This window comes from Callithrix jacchus, chromosome 10 (assembly GCF_049354715.1).
Source record: "Callithrix jacchus isolate 240 chromosome 10, calJac240_pri, whole genome shotgun sequence".
Lineage (NCBI taxonomy): Eukaryota > Metazoa > Chordata > Mammalia > Primates > Cebidae > Callithrix > Callithrix jacchus.
Genome location: NC_133511.1, coordinates 6,581,476 through 6,602,308, shown reverse-complemented (window position 1 = coordinate 6,602,308; position 20,833 = coordinate 6,581,476). Strand labels below are relative to the sequence as shown.

Here is a 20,833-nt window from a genome sequence, read left to right as displayed (position 1 = left end):
TTTAGTTCTGTTTATTTGATGAATCACATTAAAGGCTTAAATGTATGACCTAAAACTATAAAAAAAACCCTGGAGGATAACCTCAGGATACCATTCTAGACATAAGAATGGGCAAAGATTTTATACGGAAGATGCCAAAAACAATTGGAATGAAACCACAAGTTGACAAAGGAGATCTAATTAAATTAAAGATCTCCTGTGCAGCAAAAGAAACTATCAATAGAGTAAACAGATGAGTTACAGAGAATGGGAGAAAATATTGACAAATACGCATCTGACAGAGGTCTAATGTCTGGAATCGATAGGAACTTAAAAGTATTTTCAAGCCAAAAACAATCTCATTAAAAAGTGGGCAAAGGATACACACAGACAGCTTTCTAAAGAAGACATACGCATGGCCAGTAAGTGTAAGAAAAAATGCTCAACATCACTAATCATAGAGAAATTCAAATCAAAACCACAATGAGATACCATTTAACACCAGCCAGAATGGCTGTTACTAAAAGGTCAAAAAGTAGCAGATGCTGGCAAGGTTGTGGAGAAAAAGGAATGTTTATACACTGTTGGTGGAGTGTAAATTAGTTCCACCATTGTGGAAGACAGTGTGGCGATTCTTCAGAGACCTAAACACAGAAACATCATTCAATCCAGCAATCTGGGTTGAAATATCATTCAACCCATGACTGGGTATCTACCCAAAGAAATATAAACTGTTCCATTATAAAGACACTTGCATGTGTTTGTTCACTGAAGCACTTAATCACAATAGCAAAGATGTGGAATCAATCTAAATGTTCGTCAGTGGTAGACTGGATAAAGAAAAAGTTGTAGGTATAAACTATTGAATACCACACAGCTGAAAAAAAGAATGAGATCGGGTTCTGTGCAGCAACATGGATGGAGCTGAAGCCATTATTGTAAGTGAACTAACACAGGAACAGAAAACCAAATGTCACATGTTCACTCTTTTAAGTGTGAGCTAGACATCATGTACATGTGGACACAAAGAAGGGGACAACAGACACTAGGGCCTACTTTAGGGCAGAGGGTAGGAGGAGAGCGAGGATTGGAAAACTACCTATTGGGTACTATGCTTATTACCTGGGTGATAAAATTATGTGTACAACAAACACCCATGACATGCAATGCAGTTTACCTATACCGTTTTCAAAACTTTTCGGTTCAGGGGTACATGTTCAGGTTTGTTATATAGGTGAACTGAACTGCATGCCATGAGTGTTTGTGGTACAACATGGTATGTGTATGTGTGTGTACATATAAATACATGGTATATTACATAAATATAGACATAGTGTATATGTATGATATATATTGTGTATATATATGTGTACACATGTATATACATATATATACACACACACATACCATGCCGATTAAATAAAGCTATTTTGTCATTAAGGAATGACATTTTTGCTTATCACTTGAGAATAATATGCTTGGTTATGCCGATGTAGAAAATAGATGATAATTCATTCCAGAAGGATAATTCCTGGGGGTTAGAAATGTACATAGACAAAAGAAGATTACAATCGAAAGAGGAAATAGGTTTATAAAAATAATTAAAATACAATGTGATCCCTTAGCTAGATCTCGAAAGACATGTAGAGCGGATATTATTCCAAGTACGGTAACAGTTGTGAGAAACAACATCAGGATATTGTCGCTCTTTCTAACCTGGCATAGTTAATTGTGATGACTCTGGCAAGAATGACATCTTTTAAATTTACAGAGAGAGCTATTTTGTCATTGAGGGCGTCTTTTTTGCCATGCTGATATTACAATAATAAGCTGGTTTGTGTCATCGCAGAAAATGGTCTCTAATCAAACTTTCCTGAACTTTTAAAGAGCAGTTTCCACAAAATGGCTGTATCTTCTCATTTCCTTTCCATTTTCTCAGCTAAGGCATAGTCCCTATGACAAAAGTAAGATCTTTTGAATATATTTCTCAGTTTCCTGGCAAAGTTGCTCATTTGCAAAGTCACACACCCAGCCCACAGAAATTAAAAAAAAAAACATTTTAGTCATTCATTTGGCAACACTTTTTACACAAACAGGTAATTAGGAACACTGCAAAGATTTGAAAGATCCTCAGAATCTGAAGTGATAACACTCAGAGTTTGTACTGGAGGACGGCAGTAAAACAGCAGTCCCCACCAATCCTTCCTTCCAGCTTCAATCCCCATATCTTCCTCCCACCTAACTCCTTCCTAGGTTTTAAAAAGAACAAAAGACTTTAAAAAATGAATTTGTGGCAGTATGGGATTTTTACTTACTTGCTAATAGCGTGTATTTATTCCTTTAAATACCATAAAAGCAGATACCTTATCTGTCTTATTTACTCCTCTATACCTAGCACATGGAACAAGGTAAAGCATGTGTTACATACTCAACAAATGTTTGGTGAATGAATGAATAAGTAAGTGAAATAAATCAATACTGAATGAAGCAAATCTTTTCCTTGTCAATCATACTTTTCAGAAATACGAAGATATTGTCACACTGTCATTCTTCTCAGAAGTAAGGGATAGGGAAATGAACATTTTGCGATTGTTTAAACATTGCAATCAACACTTATTGAACATCAGCTATTTCTTACACAAAGATAAATAGACATAGTCCCTTCTCTCAAAGAGTGTAGATTTAGATGGGGTTGCAAATATGCAAACAAATAAGTGTCATAATATTGATCCTTGGTAATTACAAAATTTACATCTTCAGTTTTAACTATTCAGAAGTGATCTCAGAGTAGTTATATATAGCAAGTATATTTTTGCCTAAGCATGCATGCATTTAAATCACCCATGCTGTAAGGCTTGAGTAGAGAGCTAGTCAGTGATTTTAGATTGCTGCTCACCATCTGCACATCCACATGGCTTGTGTTCTGTTTCATTCTTAGATAAACATTTTCTGGGGAAAAATTATTTGATGCTGTGGCATCATGAATTCAGGGATCTCCAAGTGTTTGTTTGGATTTCCAAAGAGATGTCTTCCCTATCTCTTTGGTAGAATTCTCAGACTCTGCTATGATTTGTATGTACTAAAATACAGGAATGTACAAGAGACTGAGATAGCAGAGAGGATCTGTGGCTAGTAAAGGGTGAGAGAAAGGAAGGCACGAAGCCAGGAGAGCCTTTGTTGTTAAGTTGTGTGACAAGAGTACTTAAGATTCACAGATCGAATAGGAAACTCTCAGGTAATTAAGGTAGGATAGTGCAAGCAGAAAAAATAGCATGTACAAAAATTGAGAATACGAAATTATTTGGGAAATTTAGTAAACAACAAGTCATGTGGTGTTTTAAGAGAAACAATTATGCCTGTAATCCCAGCACTTTGAGAGGCCGAGGCGGGTGGATCATGAGGTCAAGAGATCGAGACCATCCTGGTCAACATGGTGAAACCCCGTCTCTACTAAAAATACAAAAAATTAGCTGGGCATGGTGGTGTGTGCCTGTAATCCCAGCTACTCGGGAGGCTGAGGCAGGAGAATTGCCTGAACCCAGGAGGCGGAGGTTGCGGTGAGCCGAGATCGCGCCATTGCACTCCAGCCTGGGTAACAAGAGCGAAACTCCGTCTCAAAAAAAAAAAAAAAAAAAAAAAAGAAACAATTATAAAGGCAGGAGGAGCATCAGATGAAATGGGACGTTTAGGAGGAGCCAGACCATTAGGCATGATGACTTCCTTTCACAGGGACCTCTACACATTATTAGTGGGAAGTTGGGAGGTAGTGGGAGTTTTTAATTTGGAGGAAACCTGTTTGGAGAAATGTCTTAGCGTGTTTTGGAAAGAACCATTTGGTAGCTGTGTATTGGAAGTTTGAAGGAGAAATTGCCTGGAGACAGGCAGAGAAATTAGATTCATGTGGTTGTCCAGGTAAGAGCATGCAAACCTCTGCTAAAGTTGGAACAGCAGGAATGAGAAAAGAAGAATATTTGAGAGACATTTAGGAGGCAGAATTGGCAAGATGCTTCCTAAGCAATTTTAGTGCACAAAGTCTAGTTTCTGAATATAGGTGGTTTTTCCTTTTATTTTTAAGAACTCTGTGAAATTTTTCTGTAAATGTATATATACTTTTTCACTGAATTCTTTTGAAATGACTGGAGCAAAGGAGCCCTTCAAAACTGTGACCTGAGCACTGTGTTTAGTAGATTGAAAATTATTCAGGGGCATAAGGAATTAAGAACGTGGTTTTCTTCCAAGATCAAGGGACTAAGGTCATCTAATGGAGAAGTTTATGACATGTTTTCATCCTGCAGATGTGGAAAAAGGCCAGTGGGTGGCTTCTATTTCACAGATTCAGCGAGACTGCTTCAAAGGACTTTGGGCCAGGAAACTCTCTGTGGGCTGCATCCCACAGAACAGATTTTGAATTGGTCTGGTGTTGTCAGGATGGGACCCTGACTAGGCTCACCACCACATGAATGTCCTTCTTGTAGCTTTCTTCTTTCTCCAGACCTTAGGCAGGCTTTGCTTTGGGACTGGATCTTGTCCTGAGAGATTTGCATGGATATCAAGGACTCTTTATCACACTTTACTTCATCCTTCAACACCTGACTTCCTGTGCATCTCTTGCTTCCTCGTTTTGTTCTGCCATTTTGTTCTGAGCAATCCCAACCTGTTGGCTCTAAAATTTCACATACTTGACTTGGCTTCAGGTCCTTGGTTTTACCCATGATTATGAATGTTTTCAGTGTTCACATTCCAAAGTTACTCATCCGGCTCTTTTTGTTTCCCAGGCTACACACTCTTTGGTAAACCTGCCACAGCCAGAACATCTAGAACCGTCTCAAAGCTGATGTCTCTCATTCCAAATTATTTCACATTCTGCCACCACCTTTATACCCCACCCAAAGGGAACTTGCTAGGCTTCCTTTAGCTCTTATTCCAATTGATGACATGGACCATGAAGCTGGGTTTGGGGTATTCTTCTTGATAATGCTCTCTCTTATCTTTTATATCCAGTCAGTGACCAAGTCTCATCAAGTTTCCTCCTACATATGTCTCTAATCGGTTTCCTTCTTTTCATTACCATTACCACTCAAATGTCACTAAAAACTTTAAGCCTGTAGTCTTTTCTGCTCACCCCCAAATCTAAGGTCATTATCCATCCTGTGGCTCATATTACTATTCTAAAACGGAAATAACCATCCGTCAATGTACTACTTAACTTTTGCTTGCTTACCCAATATTTACACATTTACTGATCTGCTTTTTATATGTCAGGCACTGTGGAAGGAAGCAGTGTTACCACAATAATTAAAATATTCATAGTCAACTTCACACTCTTAATGTCTTTCAGAATCCATTGAAAGCCCTTGTAGTTCATCAAACCCTAGTCTGTTCCAGCCTACCAATTGAAAAATGGGGAATTGCATTGGTTAAGATCTACTTTTCCTCGCCCTCCCCTTCCCCCCAGAGTAATGCACAGTCTATAGATGGATATATAAGAGGAGGAAAAATAAAGTCTGGAGTAAGAAACTGGGGTTCACTGCTGTCATTGTGGTAGCCACTGGAGAGTCAAGCATTTAATTAAACATGCAAATACCTGTCAATGACTACTTTTTAAGCTCATAAGATAATTTACCATTTCAAACATTTGGCTCAAAGTATTCTGAAATATTACTGACCCCTATCCACGGGAACAAATCGTTTATTGATATTGTAATAAAATTAATCACATATTACAATGTTACTGTATACTATAAATGATATTCTACCATGGCTTGATTTTTGTTTTGATAATATTTTTACCTGATTAAATTAACTTTTAACAATATATTTTAAAATTTAACTATTTGGTATAATTCTAATACTTTTAGAATATACTCTCCTATATTTACACCATGAAAATAAGTATCATAGTTAAAATTTTAGCCAATAAGAATTTATGTAAATAAGAATATACATAGAAATAACAAAAATATCTGAGTTGTGTGCTACCACAATAAGGGATTTCTTAAATAATTGGGTCTGCAATCCTAATTATTTCTGCACAGTGTAATTAAATTTATAGTATGAAAATTAATATTCTTAAAAAGTAATAACATCAATTGTTGGGGGCTTCCTTTAATAAACATTATCTACATAAGCTGTCGGTATACTTGGAGATAAGCTTATCTGCGGATTTAGGAAAGAAAGGTTTGGTGGTAAAGCTAGTCTAGTAAGTGAGTTCAAATGAAACAATAGACAAGAGGGGCTTAACACAGAGTGAGGGGCACGCTAAGTCCTCAGTAAAATGCTAGAGATAATGATGAGGATAGTTAGTTATCCTCATTTCACGCACAGGGATAGGGAAGCTGAGAGAGTAACAATGACTCATTATGCGGCCAGACAGATAACATGTTACATAACCAGGAATGGAACACTGATGTTTTCAAATAGGCTTAAATCCAAGACTCTTAAACCATGATGTTAGTTAGCAAGGACTTCTCAGAATTTGAAGAAGAAAAAGCCTTGATTACCCAGTGTGGATGGTATAAGCGCTCAAGAGCAAGAGAGCCACAGCTTCCTCCTATGTCAACAGGATAAAGGCACTTAAGGGCAAGTGACCTAAGAGAGTGACATGGGACAGTAGGGAAGTATCAGGTAATTAGATTATGGAATTGAGGCCAATGTGGATCTAGTTACGTGACAATAGGAAAAATAAACCCAGCTCAACAAAAGTTCCTTATAGGGTTCTTGTACTCTTCTTCCTTTTAACTTGAGAAGTAGAAGGGTCTGACAAATTGAGTCTGAGGAATAAACTCTTGTGTTGGCCAATTCTGCCTGCCATATGCCCTTAGATTGCTTGCAGGGCTGAGGCACAGTAGCTGTCCTGGCCTTCTGCTGTTGTTCCTGGTTCCTGGTATACATTGCTGAAACAGGCTCAGGCTACCCTTAGATAATTTCACGGGGCAGGTACCATGGCTTGGATACACTGGCTTGTTTCATTTATTCATGTGGTTGTTTTTGACTTGGTAGAAAAAGTAAACTGAAAGGGAATGGAGGAATACCTTAAGTTTATGTCAAATTATAATTTACTTAAATTCATTTTTTAAGAAACTCCCTTTAGGAAGTGAAATAGTTGAAGAAAACAAAATATATTTCAAATATCTAATCCAAAAAGCATATTAATTCATGTTCAGAGATTTTTAAATAAGTAAACATTCATACATTGACTAAATATTTTTTCTTGAGATGGAGTTTCAATCTCGTTGCCCAGGCTGGAATGCAGTGGCATGATCCTGAATTGCTGCAACCTCTGCCTCCCAGGTTCAAGTGATTCTCCTGCCTCAGCCTCCCAAGCAGCTGGGACTAAAGGCATGCACCACCATGACCAGTTAATTTTTTTATTTTTAGCAGAGATGGGGCTTTGCCATGTTGGCCAGGCTGGTCTGGGACTCCACCTCAGGTGATCTGCCTGCCTCGGCCTCCCAAAGTGCTGGGATTATAGGTGTGACTCACTGTGCCCGGCCATTTTTTACTTAACTAATGAGTTACTGCTATGCACCAGGAAGGTTCTGGTGGGTTCTGGGAATGTAACAGTGAGTAAGACAGATGTTGTTATATCTTCGTTTTCCCAGAGCTCATTACTAAGCAAAGGAGACAGGTAATCAAAACAAAAGAATCAGAATAAAGTGTTGGAAATCTTGGGAGAGAAGAATTGTGCATACAGTTCATACCAGGGGTTCCTAAGTAACTTCCCAGAATAAATGACCTCCAAGCTGTGGTCTGAAAAGTGAGAAACCATCCAGCTGGATGAAGCGTTAAGGAAACCAGAGGAAGCAACTTATACACGGGCGTGGAGCAGGGACGGTGGCTAAGCTGGGCCTGGTGGCGATGGGAATTTCTCAGGAGAAGTACTGGGGCACAGTCAGAGGAAACAATACTAAAGGATCAGGGGAGACGAACAGCTTGGTGTGTTTTAACAGCTACAGGTGACTTTGTATCATAAGAAAATACATCAAATAACTATTTTAATAGTCCTGTGAAATTACACATATGTAAACATATAAATAATGAAAAATTCATTTGCTAATGAAGATACTGCTTTGGTTAAAACTACATATTTTGTATTCTGAATTTCATGTGTCTGGGGGAATGGGGTCAAAACAAATCAGTACTAACCATTCTGATTTAGGGATGGCAAAGGGATTTCTTAAAATTGACACTGTGTGCAACATGCACACATGAATTTTGTTCATTGTTTGAATTTTGTCACCCAATCCAAAGCTTCGATGACTGCTTTGTAGAGGATTTACAAAGACCCCTTTCTGAAAAAGAAAATGTCCTGGTTTTTTTCTTTTGTTTGCTTGAATGGGATGGATGAGTTGCTAATCACAAATAAATACTACCAAGCCTTTTATTTCAAACTTCAGAGCTTTCTCCCAAAGCCCAGGTTAAAAGAAGAGCTCTAGTTAAATCAAATGACATATTCTCGTCCATAGACTCACTGGGTCATGATTCTATTCTTTTATTTTGTACTAAGGGCACTATTAAAATAAAAACATCACAGCTGTACTGAAGCACTGAAAGAAAAATCTTGAGTTTTGAGTAGTGATTTTCACCCCCATTACCAAACTTTCTGTTTTCTTTTTGCAGCCATTCACTAGTTTTGTTTTTTTTTAATAGCTAGATTTGGGAGGATTTCAACATACAATTTGATAAAGTCTAGTCTGAGATTACTTTATCAATTATTGGAATAATCTGACAAGCAGAAGTAGGACTAGGTATAAAGCACTGATTCAAGATTTCTTGTTTAAATGGTGCTTCTCATTCTTTGCAAATCTTGAAAAGTGCAAAGATGAATGAGCACCCAATGCCTTCAGTGTCAAAAATATCATGCTGCAAGTATTTAGAAGAGAAAGAGAGGAACATTTGTGTCTGGCATAGCATTTCCTTTACTTTTCACTCTTCTTCTGCTTATTAATTTACTTATTCATTCAATCGACAAGTATTTAAAGATTATGTACTAAATACAAAATCCACTGGTGGGTGTTGATGACGCAGCAATGATTTGGAACTGAAAAGAAACAAGATAATGGTTCTCAAAATTTGAGAAATCTATGAACTTCTGTGCAAAGCTGATAGTTACTACGGATGCAACACAGGCCCATGTATCCTCATCACTTCAGTAGGTCTGAGGATGCCTTGAAGCCCACCACTGGATTCCTTGAGACTTAGAATTCTGCTTAGTAATTTCTTAATTTCCAGTTTTGTTCATTGTTTGAATTTTGTCACCCAATCCAAAGCTTTTAGCCTTATTACGAGGTTGATTTTGTTTTCATATTTAATCTCTGAAAGTAATATTGGGTCGAATCTTAAAGGCACTTCTCCGGTTGAGAGACCTACTGCCGACATTAAAGAGCCAACCTGCTCAGTAAAGTGAACATGAGCGCCATCTAATGCCCAAATGGAATAAATGTTGGTGACAACATTGATATACAGAGCATTAGAGCATGGGATGTGTGTACCTAAGAAATTAGCTTTATTATCGTTGGTTGACACATTTCTCTCTAACATTTGTCAATTATTTTTTGATACTGTCATTTTCAACATTTTTATTTCACATTACAGTTCCTTACTGTGAATTTGAAGATAAGAAACTTTTTTTTTTTTTTTGAGACGGAGTTTTGCTCTTGTTACCCAGGCTGGAGTGCAATGGCGTGATGTCAGCTCACTGCAACCTCCACCTCCTGGGTTCAGGCAATTCTCCTGCCTCAGCCTCCTGAGTACCTGGGATTACAGGCACGCACCACCATGCTCAGCTAATTTTTTGTATTTTTAGTAGAGACGTGGTTTTACCATGTTGACCAGGATGGTCTCGATCTCTTGACCTCGTTGATCCACCCGCCTCGGCCTCCCAAAATGCTGGGATTACAGCCGTGAGCCACCGCACCCGGCCCAAGAAACATTTTTTAACAATAAGAAACATTTTGTTGGCTAGGCATGGGGGCTCATGCCTGTAATCCCAGCACTTTGGGAGGCCAAGGTGGACAGATCACCTGAGGACAAGAGTTCCAGAGCAGCCTGGGCAACATGTTGAAACTGCATCTCTACTAAAGATACAAAAATAAGCCAGGCATGGTGGTGCACGCCTGTAGTCCCAGCTACTCAGGAGATTGAGACAGGAGAATTGCTTGAACCTGGGAGATGGAGGTTGCAGTGACCCAAGATAGCACCATTGCACTCCAGACTGGGTGACAAAAAAAATTTTTGTAAATATGTCATTTTTATTGGAGATATTTTAAAATAAACTTTTGATTTTAGAATGTTTTTTATTTTTCAGAATAATTTGCAAAGAGAGTCCAGAGAATATTCAAATATCCCACACCCAGTTTCACCCAAAATATGGCACAATTGCCTCAATTAAGAAACCAGTATAAATACAGCATTATTAGCTAAAGTCTATAATTTATTCATATTTTCTTAACTTTTCCCTTATATTCTTTTATGTTTCAAGGTCCCATGTAGGACACACATTAAATTTGTTAGTCATGCCTCCTTAGGCTGAGTTATGATAGTTTGATATTATATGTCTTTGAATTTTATTTTAGCTTTCTGTTATTTTTCAAATGTTTAAAACAATTTAACTTTGCAGAAAATCCTTTCCCTTGTTCTGTTTCCTTGATAACACTGTATGACTATTTCAGTTTTATAGGGGTTTGTATAAATATACACTATCATTATGTATCATTCATCTCTAATAATGAAAAACAGGGTTAAGAAAGAAGATTGCCAAGATAATAAGTAAATGATAAGTCATATTCCAAAGCCTATCACAACTTCCAAAACGCTAACACCTCTTTCAGCATTCATAAGCTAAAATGCCCTCTACCCCAGCGCCATGCACTGCCAGGGATTCTGTAATTATCAACACCCAAGAAGTGGTTTCTCTTTGGAGTCCCATCGCCCCCCCCCCCCACAAGCACTTCGTATTTTTGTATAGAAAGTTTATATAAAATGCTCTATATATGAGCCTGGATTGCCACCCAAACTGCCTTGTGTTTGCCACAAAAACAGATGTGCCGAGGTCACAAGGAAACTTCTGCCTTACACCAACCGGAATGCACTAAGTCTGAGGAGGGTTCACAGTTCTGTCCTGGTTACTAATATTTAATTCAACATGTATTTTTGTGGCCTTTAAAAGCCATCAGGAGATGTACGGCAACATTTTGTTGATAACTTCAGTGTCCTGGGAGCAGGATGGAATATCGTATTTCCTAATTGAATAGGTAGTATCTATGTGTATATACATGTGAAGGAATGTGTAGAATGCTGGTTAAAATGACTTGCTGGGCAAAGAGTAGAGATATATAAATTACTTGGAACCTGGAATATTATTTGTGAATATATCTGTGAAACATTAAGTGATTTTTGTACATTCATGGGTTTCAACCTTGGATGCACATTAGAAACCCTAGGGAGGGTTAAAAATCCCGATACCTAATCCTCATTCCAGATCAGTTAAATCTTACTCTTCAATAATCAAATTCAAAGCAGCATTTTTAAAGCTCCCCAGCTGATTCCAGTGTGTACCAAGAGTTCTATACTGTAACTCAGGGGTTTAATATTGTTCCTGTACTTTTTTTCTGGAGCATAAACTTAGCCGTGCTTTATTCTTATTTTTAAAAGAAGACATGGCTTACTAAAGATGATAAGCATTATATTTAACAATGAAACTCATTACTAAAATTCCTTTTTTTCTTACACCTCTGTCAAATGCATTGTTTTTTCTCTAAGTAATTTAGATGAATGAATTACTAATTGATAAACACACGTGTAATACAATGAGAATCCTTTCCTAAATCTTTTTATCTATTTTCAAAGGATTTCATTTCTACATAAAGTTTTTAAATCATTTTTTAATTTATGCTGCTATGGAATTTCTTCCTAGAATTTTTTTTCTAGATTATCTGTTATTAAGAGCTGCATTTTGACAGAAAAAAATGATTTTCCTTATTGAGTGACTGAATTGATAAGTAGGTAGGAATATTTTCCAGTGGCAGTCTCAAGATAGAAACTTCTAAGAGCTTTGAAGTTTTAGCAATTAACAGACTTTGTTAAAAATGAAGCCATTAACAAGGATATTAATAAAAGGTAGATTTCAATCTGGGCAATTATACAATAAAGACGTATGTATTACTAACTAAAATAGCACAGAATCATTTGATTAATGTTATAAATGTGATTAGTAGAGTGTTTCCTTAGCACCATTGGCTAGATAGCCAAAGATTGGATGTCACAGAAAGGTTTTTAATTCTTTTTCTATGTATGAGTATGAAAATCAAATGATAGAAAAAAGTCACAATTGCTTTCCTGAGTTCCTTAAATATGTTTTTCATCTTTGAATTTCTGCTGTTACTCTTCAGTATAATGGTCAGTTCGTATGTGCTTAAAGTATATCATTATGTTGTTAAATATGTCAACTGTCCACATTTCTAACACAACATGATCTTTTTTTAACCACTAAGTTATATGCTGGTTATTTCTAAGTACATGCATATAAAATCTAAGTATCTCAGTTGATTTAAATCAGTTTTTTACTTTGAGAAGAATTTTAAGACTTTTTTTTGTATAGAGGTAAATTTCAGATTCAGCTTTTAGGGGTTAATAATAACACTACTACAAGCTGAGTTAAATTTAAATATCTTATCAGGCATCAAATGTATTTAAATATGTGCCCTGTGAGAAGGTAGTGGTGATTTGAGCCATGTGGCTGTAACCCCACAGCATTATCTGATATTTTGTTCAGTGCCATCAGCTATATGATTCAAGACATGTTCTCCTAATGAGTGGTTTGTAGGTTTTCATCCTTCCTCATCAGAAAATGTAAACAAGATTACAAACTCACATTCTTCCCCAACTGCAAAATATTATTTAAAATTTTACCATGTTTTATTTTATAAAAGTCATAATAGTTCATATCATGTGTTCTGAAATTACCAGTGATGAAAATGATTATTTGGTCAAATACTTTCTGTAAAGTTAAGTTTATCTATGAACGGTGCTTCTGTAATGTTTACAGTAATCACTGTAAGATATTTAGCCCAAAGTGCTATTTGTCCTAGCGTATTACTTGAAAATGTGAAATTCTGACACCATCGGACTGGAGGCTCTGTCCTCTGATAAAAGAAAAATGCCACAAAACCACAGAAATGATTTCACCCTGCTTCCTCGCACATCTAGGAAATTGGCTGAAATTGTAAAAGCTACTGGAGTGAGCTGATTGTTTCTTCCTAAAAATCCTGAGCTTCCAAAATTTGAATTAAAAATATTAATTGACTTTCTTGAAGAAAAATATTGATTATTAAGAAAAGGAAGCAACAATGTAAAAAATTTTACCTACCTCATATTGGTTAAAGGAATATTTAATAATAAAACTTTATAATACACTTTAATTCTGGTTAAAGGATTAAATATTTGTTTCACCCTTACCTCGCAATGTGCACAATGATTTTAAGCTCCTTTCTATTAAAGCAGTTAATTAAAGACTTTTCCAAAGCCTGAAATCTAAATCACATAAATCTAAAAGCAATGCTTAAATGCAAGCATGAGTGAAGAGCTTACTGGCTTTTTCTACTAAAAGACTTCCTTCTTTTTCTATTATAGACCTATTTTAATTTGGACATTGTTTTCTTGGACAAATAAGACAGTTTAAATACAAATTTTTGTTTATTAACTTGCTCATAATGTTAATCATGGTTTCAGTTTGACTTGCACACTCCAGAATTAGTAAACCGATTGACTCAATTATAATTGGGTGTGTGGCATTGTCCTTGACACCACGAGAAACAGAATGGATATCAGGAAGTGTGGGAAAGGAACTTACAGCCTTTTGGGTGTCCCCTGTGGGCCTGTTGTTTCTCCCGGTTGATTTTGCTAACAGCCCCCTAAGAAGGTATTAAAATGCCAAGAAGGTATTACCGTTACTACCTTAGGAATAAAAACTTTACAGTTTTATTTATAGCTGACCAGCCTAACCTCTTAAAAGAGACAGCTAAAGTCTCTTATGAGAGTCTTTCTTTTGCAAGTGACAAAATAAATAAGCTGGCATAAACATTTAAAGGAATCTATTGACTCAAATAACAGAAGCCCAGAGGTAGGACTAGCTGTTTAAGAGGCTAGATAAAGCTGCAGAATTTATATTACCATGAACTTGGCATCTTGTTGTTCTCTTTGCTTTGTCTTCCCAGCACTGGCCTCATCCTCAGGCTCTACAGGGGGGTCTGCTACAGCCCAAGTCCCCCTAACCCCCAGAACCATGGTTTCAAATTGGATGTCACTGTTCACGGGAACGCTGTACAGTGTTCACAAATGCATCCCGCACTAGCTGGGGGAAAAGAAGGTCTCTTCTTATAGCTCTCTTACAATTCCTGCGATTTACTCTTGTCTTTTCTTAAATTATTTGCTAACGTTGGGGGACTGTCATACCCCAGTCAGTTTGGATCTATTTCTAGACCTGGGGGTGGAGTCAGTCCCACAAAACCTGTGGAGCTGAGAACAGGAGAAAGTGAATTGCCTAAAGAAAATCACAGTGCTGTTAGCTGGAGAATTCTACCACCAACGGGTAGACAGTGGAGCCAGGATTGGATATAAAGTCTGCACTCTGTCACTTATGCCACAGAACTAACAGGACATGATTTCTTCCTTCTGTTTACAACTGGCATCTAGTGGTTAGAGGCCAGGGACGGTGCTCATCCTGTAATGCACAGTGCAGGCCACCCACAGAAAGGAATCATCCAACCCAAAATGTCAAGACTGGGAAACCCTGTGCTGTATGACCTGCTGTCGGGCGTATTCCCTCAGCTTTAAAACCGCCTCCCTCCTCTTTTTTTTTTTTTTTTTTTTTTTTGAGACGGAGTTTCGCGCTTGTTACCCAGGCTGGAGTGCAATGGCGCGATCTCGGCTCACCGCAACCTCCGCCTCCTGGGTTCAGGCAATTCTCCTGCCTCAGCCTCCTGAGTAGCTGGGATTACAGGCACGCGCCACCATGCCCAGCTAATTTTTTGTATTTTTAGTAGAGACGGGGTTTCACCATGTTGACCAGGATGGTCTCGATCTCTTGACCTCGTGATCCACCCGCCTCGGCCTCCCACAGTGCTGGGATTACAGGCTTGAGCCACCGCGCCCGGCCCCTCCTCTTTTCTTTAAGCAGCGGCTACCTTGACAGGCCTCCTTTCAATGTCTTAAATATGCCAAAGCTCTTCGGGCTTCAGGATCTTTGACCATGATTTTCACTTTCCCTAGATGTTTTCCTCCAACCGTCCTGACTGCAGCTGTATCACTTTTCCACACCTCGGTGGGGAAGCACTGCGTTTAGAGAGTATTTCCTTGAGAGAGACCATGGATTCTCCAGACTTGGTCAGCCCCACCCACCCATCGCTAGTGCCCAGCCCTCTTCTGTACTTTTTTTTTTTTTTTTGAGACGGAGTTTTGCTCTTGTTACCCAGGCTGGAGTGCAATGGTGCGATCTCGGCTCACCGCAACCTCCACCTCCTGGGTTCAGGCAATTCTCCTGCCTCAGCCTCCCGAGTAGCTGGGATTACAGGCACGCACCACCATGCCCAGCTAATTTTTTGTATTTTTAGTAGAGATGGGGTTTCACCATGTTGACCAGGATGGCCTCGATCTCTTGACCTCGTGATCCACCCGCCTCGACCCTCTCTTATGCTTCAACTCTGTAGCAATCATCATAATATCAGCGAGCTATTTTATCTTTTACGGCAAATGACAACTCTGAAACAACAAATGAAGACTGACTTCTCTTTATTTTCTGAGCACTTGGAAGAGAGTCTGTGATTAAGGTTGAATGTATTTTAGGTGAGGCAATGTGAGTAAAAGCTGACAGGTTTGAATGCATTAAGCATTTTGGGAGTGTGCTGAGTCGACCAGTCAGGAAATGTTTAGTGTGGAAAAGCATGAACAATAAGATGCATAACTTATATTTTCTGAGGTTCAACTGGAATACGCTAGCTCTTTTGTGTAGACGAAGTAGGTAAAACCAGATTAATTCTGATTTTGTTTGTTGTTTTATGTGATTAAGTCTGATGAGCCTAATAGAAGCAGCCTGAGGCATCTCTTCAGTTTGGGCATTTTTTTAAATAATGCGCTGAACTCAGAGCCAAGTGAAATATGATCTACAGCTGACCCTAACACTAACGCGCTATTTTTGTTGTGCTCTTCTGGTCTTCAGTCTATTTGTAAAATGAGGGAGCTGGACTAAAGGATCTGTGCTGCTCTCCTAACCCAACATTCCTTCTTTACTAAGCTAGAGATAGTTTTGGCTTGCTGAGATAGAACTGTACAAGCATTCTACTTTTAAAAGCTGGAGGAGGAATTTTTTTTAAATGCAGTTGTTTATGAACTTGTTGATAAGTAGAATATTGTGAGAATAACTGAATCCTTTGATAATTGGGGAGTTTAACATGTTCCAGAGTTTTGCATTATTTTATACTTTGAATATATAAAATATTGGGTGACAGATACCCGAATCTCAGGATATATACTGAAGTTTTTGTGTTTTTCAGTAAATCCCTAGGACAATTTTTTTTCCATGAGCACTCTCTTAAAAGTGAAGTCTAGTGCGCTTTGTCAAAACTTTGATCAGATGAAAGCATTTATATTTTTGTTTATCCCGGTTTACTAAGATTAATAGGTTGCTAGAAGTCTATTGAGTACAGAGTTTCTCACACTTGGTACTATTGATATTTGAGGCTAGAAAATTCTTTTCCAGGGCTGGGGAGCTGTTCTAGGAATTTCTAACTCTACCCAGACATATGCCAGTAGTAGCTCTCCCTCCCAGTTGTGAAATACAAAAATGCTTCCAAAATGCTCAGTGGACATGCTTCCAAAAATGCCAAATGTCCACTGAGGGGCTCAAATGGCCCCAGGTGAGAGCCACTGGTTTAGTGCAAAGTAATCCTCTTTAACTAGAGCATACTGGCCAGAAAGATGCAAGTGCTATGCTTAGTTAACCCATTTAAACAAAGTTAAGTCTTGCTGAAATGAATGTAAAGCCCTCATTGATAGCTAAATGTATCTCACTGTTTGCGTTACCACCAGATACTCTTGGCACATTCTGAATGGGGCAATCAGTGAATTCCTTATATAGGCAACGATTCCTGGGAAATCTCAATAAATTGTCAAAAGAAATGCAAAAGAAAACACTCTGCTGATTCAGCTTGTAAGTTTCCAGTGGTATCGCCTTACTTCCCAAACGAAATAATTCTGAGTCCTGTTCCATGATAGGATAGTGACAGTGACAGTGTGGGTCAGTGCTGTTTTCGTGGTTGTTGATACTCTTGTGCCTCCTTTAGATATTTTCTAAGAGAGATCACTTTTTTTTTTAATTTAATGACTAGTCCTCTCTATGATCCTCACTGTTTTTCTCTATCAACCCTTCAAGGATATCAGAGTTTTATCATCAGCATTTTTCAGGTTATAATAAATTATTCTAAAAATTAAGTTGAAAAGAAATCCTCAGGTCTTTTGAAATGAGGCAGAAATAGAACTAGATAAGCCTTTAAAATAGTTGGTATGGTGTATGGAATCTTTTTTTTTTTTTTTAATTTTTATTGGATTATAGGTTTTGGGGTACATGAGCAGAGCATGCATGACAGTTGCGTAGGTACACACATGGCAGTGTGCTTTGCTTTTCTTCTCCCCTTCACCCACATTTGGAATCTTTTTTTTAACACAAAGTAGAGAAAAAAGAGGCTGTAAAATGTGTCGATGTAATACTGACTTCTGCTCTCCTCCTGCTTTAAAAGATCACTATAGTGATCAGAATCTCAAACTGACAGTCAGCATCTAAGATTTGGGTGTACTTCAAGCATGCATAGCACAAGATAACGATATAAATCTTCTGAAAGTAAACAAACCCAAAGAAATATAGTAATATTGCTGTGTGCTTTGCTAATTTTAGAGAAAGGTGCTTTACACTTTGTAAGAGGAATACTGTTACTCAGCATGTTTTGCTTTAAGTCCTAAAAGAGAGTCCCTCATCAGAACAGGCTTGTTTTCAAACAGTTTACTTAAAAAAAAAAAAAAAGTAGCTCTCAAGTCTACCTTCAGCCAATATGGAGTACAATGAATAGATTTATACTCCTATTTTTAAAATTTTTTTTAAAATTGGGACAAAGTATATAAAAGAACAGTTTTCATGACAGTGTACATTATACAGTGGGAGACAGTGATTCCTGAGAGGTAAGAAACGAATTAAGTGAGCCCTATGATTGCCCTAGCTACCTGCCTTGAGAGAGATCCATGCTGTGGCTCTGGGAGGGGCAAACCAGGAGCTAACCAACAAACTTCTTGAGTTGAAAAGATGGGGCTGAGTGTCCTGGGAGAGCAAGGAGGCTAAAGATCATAGACAAAGTATCAGAGAAGTGAGAGTTGCAACAAGACCCCTGAGATTTTCCAAGGATCCTCATTATGTATTCTGCAGAGTAGTGATTAATGCACATATGTGAGGAAACTACCTGAGCCCCAGGTGTGAGGGAGATACCCAAAAAGATTATATAAAAAAGCACCTGGCACTTATACAGTATTTGGGGAAAAAAATGCCTGTTTCCATTAGGCGGACTGGAAAACCTCATAAATCAAGGACACTGGGGAGAGTACCCAAGGTTCTTGCCTTAGTAAGGGAGGATAATTAGCCCTTCATGAAACACTGTTCCAGTCTTGCCTTACAAATCTTAAAAGCAAGACTTGAAAGGAACAAAGTGTTTCCAAGTCGTTTAGCTGAATCCCAGAACAAAGCTCAGTAATATTTATGAGATTATAAAAGTATCCAACACTCAAGAAGTCAAATTTATGATATCTGGCATCCAATCAAAAATTACCAGACATAAAGAAAATCTGAGACATAGTACTGATAATGAAGAGTAAAATGAACCCAAATGGATAGATGCAGAGCTGAAACAGATGTTAGAATTACCAGACAAGGTCATTAAAACCATGATTTTTTAAAACTGTATTCCGTATGTTCAAAAGTTAAATTGATACCTAGAAATTTTTAAAAAAAATTTCAGAGGTTCAATCCCAAATTGAACTTCTGTGGAGGAAAATTACAATGTCTGAGATGAAAAATATCTTGAATGTGATTAACAGATTAGACACTGCAAAAGAAAACATAAATTTGAAGATGTAGCAATAGAAATTATCTCAAATAAATGGAGAAAATTATTTGAATAGATCATCAGTAGACTTTATAAATAATTTAAGCTCCTAACATATATGTAATTGGAATCTCTGAGAGGTAGGGATAGACAGAAAAAAAGTATTCAAAGAGGCCAGGTACAGTGGCTCATGCCTATAATCCCAGCACTTTCTGAGGCCAAGGCAGGTGGATCCCCTGAGGTCAGGAGTTCAAGACCAGCCTAACACAGAGAAACCTCATCTCTACTAAAAATGCAAAATTAACCAGGTGTGGTGGTGCATGCCTGTAATCTAAGCTACTCGGGAGGCTGAGGCAGGAGAATGCCTTGAACCTGGAAGGCGGAGGTTGCAGTGAGCCAAGATTGTGCCACTGCACTCCAGCCTGGGCAACAAGAGCAAAACTCCCTCTCAAAAAAAAAAAAAAAAATGTATTCAAAGAAATAATGGCTAGAAAACTTATAAATTTGATAAAAACTATAAACCCACAGATCCAACAGCTCAACAAACCCAAAACACAAGAAACAGAAAAAAAAATCAAGAGAAATCCTAACTAAATTACCTAAAACCGATGATAAAAGAAAAACTTAAAAGCAACCAGAAGAAAAAGATACGTTATATATAGAAGAATTAAGATAAAGATGATAGCAGATTTTCTATCCAAAATATTGCAAGAGAGGAGCCAGGGGAGGAGCATCTTTAAACTACTGGGGGAAAGAAACTTTCAACCTAGAGTTCTGTATGCAGTGAAAATACCTTTCTCATATGAAGACAAATTAAGACTTTCTCAAGCATAAAAAAAAAGAAGGAATTTATTATCAGCCTACAATATCAGAAATATTTCAGAAGTCCTGTAGGAAGAAGAGAAATGATGCCAGATCCAAATCTGAATCTACAGAAATAAATGAAGATGACTTTACATGATAAATCTGCTCTCTTTCCACATCCCATGACTTGGAACATGAGGGTGCTCTGGATAGGTACCAAGACATGGACGAGGACCAGTGAACAAGATCAGGTCTCGGAATTACTTAGGGGAACAGAACGGCCTGGCTATCTGGATGACCCACCTATGAACTATTATTGCTAGACAAAGAAAAGTCTGTGTTTTTAGAGTATATTTTGTAGTTTTACTGATACTACCAATTGTTTCTTAATTAATATAATCATTTTTATAGCTGTAAAGTTATGTCTGTTACATCAAGATCTTTTTCTCACTTACCTGAAATGCCAACTCTTCTATAAATCTCGCATTACATATGCATGGCAGCCTTTCTGGATTAAATGTTCCATTCGTCTATTCGTTTGTATGATGCTATCCATGCACTAGATATGTTTATACTAGCACTTGATATCTGCTAGGGCAAATACTCTAACTTGTCATCTTTCTCAGATATATCTTAATTCTTTCTATCATACTAAATTTCCAAATAAATTTGAGAGTCAGTTTTTTAAAAGAAGGTGACAAGGTTATCAGGAGATGCAGCTAAGTCACATTAGTTTCCACCTATCTATCTTTTTATGAGTTGATATATGCAGAAACAGCCAGCCCCAAGACAAAGGCTGTTCTCAGTGACTTTTATCCTTACCACCAGAGTGGCAAAGAGAGCCTGGTGGTGAAAGGGTGATAGTTTGGCTACCTGGTAGGCATCCAGGGGTCAGGTTTCTTCCCTCTAAG

At 37.7% G+C, this 20,833-nt stretch overlaps 1 protein-coding gene across 6 annotated transcripts in view; it reads left to right on the top strand.

Moving 5' to 3' along the window:
• Window positions 1-20,833, top strand: part of GUCY1A2 (guanylate cyclase 1 soluble subunit alpha 2) — a 420,406-nt gene that overhangs the window by 298,325 nt on the left and 101,248 nt on the right. The window lies entirely within an intron of this gene.